This window comes from Palaemon carinicauda, chromosome 4, assembly GCF_036898095.1.
Source record: "Palaemon carinicauda isolate YSFRI2023 chromosome 4, ASM3689809v2, whole genome shotgun sequence".
NCBI classification, from domain to species: Eukaryota; Metazoa; Arthropoda; class Malacostraca; order Decapoda; family Palaemonidae; genus Palaemon; species Palaemon carinicauda.
In genome coordinates, this window is record NC_090728.1 from 166,986,385 (window position 1) to 166,996,384 (window position 10,000).

The 10,000-nt window shown below is 35.1% G+C and overlaps 1 protein-coding gene across 2 annotated transcripts in view; it reads right to left on the reverse strand.

Moving 5' to 3' along the window:
* Positions 1-5,827, reverse strand: part of Balat (Beta-alanine transporter) — a 126,228-nt gene extending 120,401 nt beyond the window's left edge. The window contains exon 1 of one of the 2 annotated variants that reach the window (XM_068371477.1): positions 5,540-5,827. The gene's annotated coding sequence lies outside the window, so the exon portion shown is untranslated. The remainder of the gene's footprint in view (positions 1-5,539) is intronic. The other variant, XM_068371478.1, reaches the window with a different exon arrangement.
* Positions 5,828-10,000: the final 4,173 nt, after the last annotated feature.

Below are 10,000 nucleotides of genomic sequence, written 5' to 3' on the forward strand. Positions count from 1 at the left end.
AGTAAGGGTGTGGCAGGAATTCCTGCATCCAACTGTGCATATACAAGAGGGGGTTTTATATGTTAGTGTACGCACATCTTAGCACCTTAGCATAACAATAGGCTTCTGCCAAACATCAATACATTGTGACATTGTTAAGGGAATGACGCTGGAAACCAATATTGTTTAACGTCATAAATTTGTGTTTAAAAAAAAAAAAAAAAAAAAAAAAAGTACACTTAACAACATATTGTCGTTACGTAAAACGATATTCCACGGGGCAACACAAAAAATGTAGCATGCAACTTGACTGTCTTCAAACAAGTAAGTTGAATGCAGCATTCAACCAAGAGACATGTTGCACGCGACAAGGCAGCACCATTGTTGCTTGTAGCATGATGCTACATGCTATGTTGACTGCTGATTGCCACAAAACCCTTTACACCAATTCAACAGAAACTAAGTAAGTTTTCATTTATATTTTTTTTAATTTCTTCCGAATTTCCAAATATTTTTGTATCAAATTTTCACCACCATAACCTTTATATTGAAGTGTAGGTCCAAAACAAAGTGTAGTCATAAAGAAAGGTTGCAAAGTGATCCGAAACAAGTGACGACACCAAACAATAAATGGTGAAAAGTAAATGTATTTCTTCTGCTATCTGCAGTATAATCTGCCAAAGGAGATGCTGTCTTTGATTTTTAGACGCCGCTGAGACGTTGTCTATTCATTATAAACGTAGAATAACATGCCCAAGTAACATATTTAGAGGTGGCAAGGCATGGATAACCTGGATCGAAGCGCACAGAGTGCATCACCAAGGAGAGAATGATGGAACCAAGAGAATTAAAGCTTTAGTGGAGAATGATACGGTTCCAGATGAACTGGACTCAGGGATCATCGTAGTCCTCAAATATGGAACTTCTGAGGGAGCGAGTACGCTTCACGCCCCCCCCCCCCCCCCCCGCAACCTGGAAAGCTTGAGCTGCATCGGAGAAAGAAGAAAAACGGCATGGATAGGAGTTCAGAAACTGTTTCATTGGATAGGAAATAAAGGAGCATCGAGACCACAATTTGTCATAAGGAAAGGCGACGCCACAAATGTAATTGAGTCCGAGATCAATGCGATAGCGTGTAAGCTACACAATTTGGTCTGATTTGAACGGGATATGGCGTTCCTAAGTAACAAACGTCGGTCCAGATGCAAAGAATGGAATCGGGAGCTTCATGAAATTCTGTGAAACCTTTTTAAAAATCATTTATGTATTTAAAATATTATCTTAAATTTTTTTATTCATATTTCAAAGAATCTAGTTTTCATTTATCAATTTTGTTGAAAATCTTCCGAATTTCCAAATATTTTTGCAATAAATTTTCACCACCACAATCTTTATAATAAAGTGTAGTTCCAAAACAATGTAGTCCTAAAGATGTGTTGCAAAGTGATCTGAAACACGTGTCGACAGCAAAAAATAAATGGAGAACAGTAAATGTATTTCTGCTGTTATAATGAAAACCATCTGCAGGACGATTTGTCCAATGAGCTGTCTTCGATTTTTGGACGTTGTCTATTCATTATAAATGTAGAGTGACATGCCCAAGTAACACACACACATACACACACACGCACACACATATATATATATATATATACATGTATATTATCATTATTACTTGCTAAGCTACAACCCTAGTTGGAAAAGCAAGATACTATAAGCCCAGGGGCTCCAATAAGAAAAATAGCCCAGTGAGGAAAGGAAACAAGAAAAAATAAAATTTTCAAGAGTAACAACATTAAAATAAATATCTCCTATATAAATTATAAAAACTTTAACAAAACAAGAGGAAGAGAAACAAGACAGAACATCGTGTCCGAATGTACCCTCAAGCAAGGGTATATATATATATATATATATATATATATATATATATATATATATATATATATACATATATATATATATATACATATATATATATACATATATATATATATATATATACATATATATATGAGTATGAATAATATTCACACAAACAAACAACAATCACGAAACAGCCACAGCCTTTTCTCTTGACTCTCCTAATCCTGTTATTGGGTGTCATTGCATATTTCATGAAGTGGGACTGGTATTCTGGTATTTCGGTTCTGTAAGTCGAGTCTTTCACTGTTTGAACTGGACGCTGTTGTCAGTGCAGCGGGGAAATCTCATCGGGAACATTTGACCGAAACATGAAGTACCTTTGAACAATTTAGTCGTTTATCAGTTTCAAGTTTGATGAGACTCTATTCTAAACAAGATCTATAGATTCAGAACAAATTAGGGAAATATATAGATATTTTTTTGGATTTATTTCAAGCAGGAAGGCAAAATTGAGGAAATGTCAAACACTTTTTTCTAATTTTATATTATTTTAACGTGAAATGGAGTGAATGATCTCCCCTATATAATAAAGAGCAAGTGTCAGGCTATATATATATATATATATATATATATATATATATATATATATATATATATATATTATATATATACATATATATAAATATTTATATATATATAAATATATATATACATATATAGATAGATAGATAGATAGATAGATAAATAGATATATATAGATGGATAAATAGATAGATAGATACACATATGTTTCTTTCCGGTCACGCTCAGAGGCATTGCCAGACATAAATACTGGGTCTCTCCTTGTCCTTCGGGTAGTAGGTAGATGGAATAGTCATACCTTAGTAAGAGGGAATGCATGGACCTGTGTGTGAATGTCTGTCAAAATATCTAGCCGTCAATTTTGACGGGCCGCGTACACTAACGTGAAATAATTACCTAACTACTCGTGATGGGCAATAGAGATAGAGAACTGATCTGTAAAATACTTCCATTTGATTACAGTGTCTCAGTTAAGGTGATACAACTGACTTCATAAGTTATAGTAACTGAAGAGCAGAAACTGCATTAGTCTATTTTCATTACTAAGGACAACTTCAGGTTTTCCTCACTTTTGAAAAATCCCTTTTAAACATGAACATATAAGACGAGCTTTAGAACAAAAGAGAGAATATGAAATTCTATATTTCATTGGTGAGTGTCTTAAAGTACTGGTAAAACTACTTGATCGACTCTTGATTCCCTCGAATTCTGTGAGAGCATAAGACTTTACAGGTACAATGGGATAAAGATAAGTGGTATAATCAAGCAGTACTTGAAAATAATGCTTCAGGTTTATCCTCAGGGAAACACGAAACTGCAGCATGAAGGGGGAACTGAATCAGTCAGAGCAGAAATGTATTTTGATGTGGTTCGATCATGTGTAAGGAATGGGTGTTGATAGAAACCACAATCTCCCACAAATTGCCCAACCTGCCGTGTATTATTATTATTATTATTATTATTACTATTATTATTAGCTAAGCTACAACCTTAGTCGGAAAAGCAGGATGCTATAACCCCAAAGGCTCCAACAGGGAAAAATAACCCAGTGGGAAAGAAAATAAGAGAAAAGGGAGGGAGTGAGAAGGATTGAATATTCTAAATATTCAAAGGTTATTTTTGACAGTTCGTGTACACTAGTAAATAAGAATATCCCTATTCATGATGTAGAAAGTTCCAAACTACATAATTTTAAAGAGAAAATGAGATAAACGTCGCTGTGTGTTTCGCTTGATTTGCCACTTTTAAATATTTGGGGAACTATTTAATAAATACTATAATGAACGAACTCAAATGTACGTTTGATAATGCGATTGGAAGTATGTCCTTGAGTACATACATACATCAGTACTTACAATCGCTCTTTCCGTTTTGGTGAGTGAATTACCGTGTTAATGCTCCTTTTCTTATCTCCTGTTATCTATAACAAGATAACGTTAGGGGAACGTTACTTGAGCATTAAAAGATATTTAAAGAACTGATAAAAAAGTACCAACTTATCGTTACTGAATATTCCAATCTCTCTCTCTCTCTCTCTCTCTCTCTCCTCTCTCTCTCTCTCTCTCTCTCTCTCTCTCTCTCTCTCTCTCTCTCTCTCATTCCTGACCTTTATTTTTACTTTTCTTTTTTTTTCTCTATCGACCAGTGGTAAAACAAAAACTTAAGCTAGTGGTCGCTGCTAGTTCTTAAAAAACAAAACTAAAAACAACTGCCGGGATTATCCAATTCTTTTTGTGGTGATCCTTACTTCCCTCGTTTTGGTCTTTATTTTATTCTTTTATTAGATATCTTAATCATATTGATAATATTAGTATCAAAACTATTTTAAGTAATGGAGCTAGTAGTAGTAGTAGTAGGAGTGGGAGTAGGAGTAGTAGTAGATGTAGTATTTGTATTGGTAGTAGTAGCAGTATAATCACTACTAGCTATTGCTAAAGTTATGGAATACTGGTTTTGATTATAATATGAAAGTATAAACTATTAAAAGCACAAATAAATCGATGTTTCTTACGATAAAAATTTCTAATTTGGTTTCTAGAAAATAAATCCTCATTATTCTTATTCTCTGTCATCCCTAGTTTGTAAAGAGCCAACATGTTTGCTTTATGAAATAGAGTAAAATCATTTCTCATAGAATACATGTTTTTAATTTAAAGAAGACTAATACACATTATTAAAGTAAACCTGACATTTTACTCAGTTTAGATATCTATTTAACTCAGAAATTGTTTTTTTATTAACGCTGCATGAAAAAATATGATCTAAATGAACAATAATAAATAATAAATAATTAATTCATTAACAGTAATGTTTAGACCAAGAAATAAAAAGTTTTTAATTACGTTCTTAAAGACTTAATTTTGTGTCAAAAATAAAGCTTAAGGATATTTTATTGTTGTATCAAGAATGTTCTATGATAATCGTTCAATTTAGAAAATTAACTAACATCAAAAATAGAGTTTTTTTACTCTGAAAACTAAATATACACTTTTTCACTGGTAAAGATATCACAAAATTATTTCATATAAAACGAAAATCTTTTTAATATATTTTTCTCACTGAATCCCTATTCCTCTTTGGTAAATAATCTTTAGATTTACTCTTCTCTAGACATTATAAAAATGTATTCATCTGAGAATAGGTTATTTCCCTTTGTCAATAGAAAAGCCAGCTTTTATTTACACTTGTTGCTCCTCGACTCTGGGATTCAACCTGTTGATCTCTCTCTCTCTCTCTCTCTCTCTCTCTCTCTCTCTCTCTCTCTCTCTCTCTCTCTCTCTCTCTCTCTCTCTCTCTCTCTCTCTCTCTCTCATAGTTTTGGAGAGAACAATGAATTTCAATTCCAAGAAAGATCTATTTATTTTAAGCGTTGTTTGATGTTATTACTTAAAATTAAATTTCAAATGAAATAAATATGTTTCTGTAAATTTCTTTATATTTTCCTTTAAAGATGTGCAAGATTATATGAGGTTTTTGCATATCGCTACACACAAATGTATGAATATAACAATATAACTTTACCATGACATTACCAAGCGATAAAGCTAAGTACACAAACGCTACAAAAGGACATAAAAGTAAACAAATGGCACGTGCTGAAGTATCGCAATACCTTCAGATGGTTAGAGAAGCGCCCAGCGTCGAAGGAAGATGGCTCAGCAATTATCAAGGATGACGAGGAAGACCAAAAAAGGAATCCTTTTACGAGCTCTCAGAACTGCTGCTCTTCAACGTAAAAGAACACTCGACGCCACTAACCAACTCGCGTGCACTCCGACGGTGGCAAGCCTCACTCTACGACCTCTGGAGCAATACTGAACTGGCTAGCAAAGTCAACGGTTGGTCAACCACCGCGAGAGCAAGAGGCGTCACTCCGCACTGCCTTGGCTGGAGGTCGGGAATGACAATAGCAGAGAGCCAGAGACTCTATGGGGTCCAATTCTTGATTTCCGTTTTCAAGAGAGGAAGGAGAAAGAGAAAAAAGGGGTGGAGGAAGCTGAGAGATTCAAGGGGAGGGCTTTCGAGAGCAAACCCCTAATGCAGAAGAGAGGAGAGTCGTCACTCTTTTGGTTGTTGAAGATGAATCACGTAATATAAAACATAGAAGCATACTTACGCATCTGACGGATAATTATAAATGAATATGCATATATACATTCCTCCCATGTGAGGAATTTCAAAAGATGATAGAATATTTGAGTAGAGAAAGCAGAAATGTAGGACTGAAAATGAATATGAGTAAAACTAGGATAATGTTCAATGAAAATGTAGACAACAAATAAAGATTATGGACGAACCTCTAGAGATTGTTAATGAATATACTACTTACCAAAAACAGCATGTGTTTCCCCAGGACATAAGGATAGAAGGATAAGCATGGGATGGAGAGCATTTGGTAAACAAAATGAGATTATGAGAAGTAAAATCCCACTTCTCTAAAAAGAAAAGTATTTAATCAGATGGTCCTAAAAGTATTAACCTATGTATCAGAAACTTGGAGCCTTACTAAAGCCTTAGAAAATAAGATAGTTACAACTCAGAGAGCTATTGAAAGTATAATAATGGGAATAACATTAAGTGACAGAAAAAGAGCAACGCGGATATATGAGCAAACTAAAGTAGAGGATATTCTAACATGTAATAAAAAGAAATGGACATGGACAAGACATATAATGAGAATAAAAGATAAGAGATAGACATTAAGAATAACAGAATAGATCTCTAGAGATTGCAAAAGAAGCAGGGAAAGGAAGAGAAGACGATGGAATGACGAGCTACCGAGTATAGACTGGCATAGAAAGACCATAAGCAGACGGGAGTTAAAGGTCATGTCCAGCAATGGACTAGTTACGGCTGATGATATATATATTTATTTATATATATATATACACATATATATATATATATATATATATATATATATATACACACATATATATATCAATATATTATATATATATATATATATATATATATATATATATATATATATATATATATATATATATAAAGGCCAGCCTATTACAAATAACTGTTATCTTGGTAGTGTCAAACCGTATAGTCTGGAAAACTCTACAGTAGGAAAACCAATGCCTTTGATTACTATTGCAATGTATCCCAATGGTTTTGCCTAGTGAGGGGTTGTAAGCCGGTCGTTGATAGAAAATATCAACGGCAACACAATGCTAGGTCTACCACTTTATGAATGAATGCTACCGAGGTGGTAATAAGTGGTACAGACTAGATATGAATGACGTATGAAGTTCCAAAGGCTTGAGATATAAAAATAATGTCCCGAGGCAGAGGAGTGCAAGGTGGAAGGAAATGGCGTTTTCTACTTTGGACCTGATTCAAATGTTTCAATGCCACTCATGGATGACAGAGGCAAGGGACAGTGACAATGCCCTTGCTGGCGGGACAATGTCCAAGAGACTGCCCATATATACACATGATCAGCGCCCAAGCCCCCTCTCCACCCAAGCTAAGACCAAGGAGGGCCAGGCAATGGCTGCCGATGACTCAGTAGGTAGACCTATAGACTCCCCCCCCCCAAATCCCCCGTCCTTAGCTCACACAGATGGTGAGGTTGTAGGCACTACAAGAAACTATAGAGCTTGAGCGGGACTTGAACCCCAGTCTGGCAGCTCGCCAAGCAGGGACAGTTCCAATAGGTGACCACAACCCTTACTGGACGTTTGCAATAGGCGACCACAACCCTTACTGGGGGCAATAGTAATCAAACTTATTCGCCCAAGAAAATTACCGAAATGTACAGTTACCAAGATAAATAGTATTCTTATCGTTCTGTTACAAAAATAGCTAAATAGCCAAAGTCATGGAATTTGGTCCCGCGTCATTAAAAATGTTAAAGTAGATGCTGTTCAAATGATTTAAGATGGTAGGCAGTTGATTTGCCTAAGGCGAGAAAGCTTTATACTACTGTGGTGCTACAGTAAAAGGTTAACAAAGAGAAATACATCCTTGGTAAGAGAGTAAATATAAATTAATAGTCAAAAGATATCATTGGTAAGGATGAGTTTGGCAAAGTCTCGATAGTTAGTTATAGGATCTAGAAATAAAAAGGGGTGAGTAATAGTTTTTGGTTGAGGCTAAAAACGTGCCTGACTAGCTTTCAAATAAAAAAAAAAAGGTTTGGTCGTCTGTGAAAGTCAAATAAAAAAACAAGTATTAAACAAAGAGATGGCATTGCTAGTAGATATGGTGTTCAGGGATAGAACTACATTTGAAACTGAATTTGGAAAGGGGCCTAATTACTGGGAATACATATTTTCGAAATTGATATTACAAAGTAATTTTTGAAAGAGAATAGACGAGAAGACTTTGTTACGTATTTTCTTAATTGAGTTGGCTTGTGGTAGCTTACTGTGAACGTCAACGATTAAGTTATCAGCAACCATTGTCTGGTCCTCCCTTGTCCTAGCTTGGGTGAAAAGACTTCGGATATGTATACGGTATGTGTTCGGTCTCTTAGAAATTGTTGTGTCCCTTATCTATGCCGCTCATGAGCGACCTTTAGACCTTTATAGAGTGTGCTGTCATAATAGTGATAAAAATAAGTGGTTGACGTATATCTAATCTTCAAGTAGAGGAAGTGTAAGGGACAATTATCAGTTTTATATGGAGAGAAAGGCGAAGATTTCATGAATGTAATTAATGTCTGAGTGATGTTGTTAAGAATGAAGTAAAATAAACAATATGCAGAATGTATGGCTGAAACATTTTATAGACGCTAAAGTAAATTAATATATTCTAGAAAGGAAGCTATAGAATCGGCAGGAAATGTTTGTTATAATAAAAGGGTAAAGTGTAGGGATAAAAGCTAGAATTAACACATGGGTTAAGGAAATGAGCTGTTACGTAAAAAAGAGTAAGATCAGATACAGGAGAACAATAACAAGAAGAGGTAAATAATCAAAATAATAAGGTGAATGAGGCAAGTAGTTTTAAGACAAGAGACTGTGCTAAAAAAAAATCGAGAAAAGGTAAAGATCACACCCATCTTAAAATAAAATATGTCAAGGAAGGAATGTTGTCTGAAGATAATAAATTCCTTTACCAATTTAGAGGACATTTTATAGGTTGTTGAATGCAGAGAGAAAAAACTGCATCATACAAAAAAAGAGGAAATGGTCGTTGCATATTTGGAAGTGCTTATGAAAGTTACTATTGAGGATACAATTAAGGCAGTTGGGATGTTGAAGCACCGGAAGGGAATAGGATTACAAGTGTGAGCAAATGGTTGACCAGGATATGCATTGTATGGCAAATAAGCAGTTTTTACTTACAGAGGAAGACAGATGTCATAAGGACTGAAAGGAAAAGGTGTGTGAAATGGGTGTTCATTTGTAAAACAGTGTTGTGAGAAAGTTGGGAATAAAGGGAAAATAAATTAAGAAATTTGCAAAGACACAAGAAAGCTTATGACTGAAAAGCAACATGGAGGATATTTAGTAAGTATAACAACAAGGTAATTTGTTGAAAGTAAATAAATGTTTTTATAGGAAAAGTGAGGCTATTAAGTCTCCATGCTTGACTAGCATTTTTAAGAAAAGGGCGACGCCAGTAGTCAGGGCGAAGATCTATTTTAATGCTGTTACTGTTCATAAATATGGTATTTTAATTGTTCATTGCTTCCCTTGTAGTTTATGTACTTCCTTTCCTCACTGGGCTATTTTACTCCAGTTGGAGCCTTTGGGCTTATAGCATCCTGCTTTTAAAGGCTTTAAAGGTCGCTCACGAATGGCAGAAGCGGGGGATAGTGACATTGCCCTAACAAGCAGGACAATGCCTTAGCCATATATACATATGATCAGCACCCAAAACCCCTCTCCACCCAAGCTAGGACCAGCGGGGGCCAGGCAATAGCTGCTGATGAGTCAGCATATAAACCAATAGGCTCCCAAGGATGGTGAGGTTGCAGACACAAGAGTAACTAACAAGTTTGAGTGGGACTCGAATCCCAGTCTGGCGATCACCAGGCAGAGACGTTACCAATAGGCCACAAAACCCTGGGGTTATAGCTTAAATAATAATAATAATAATAATAATAATA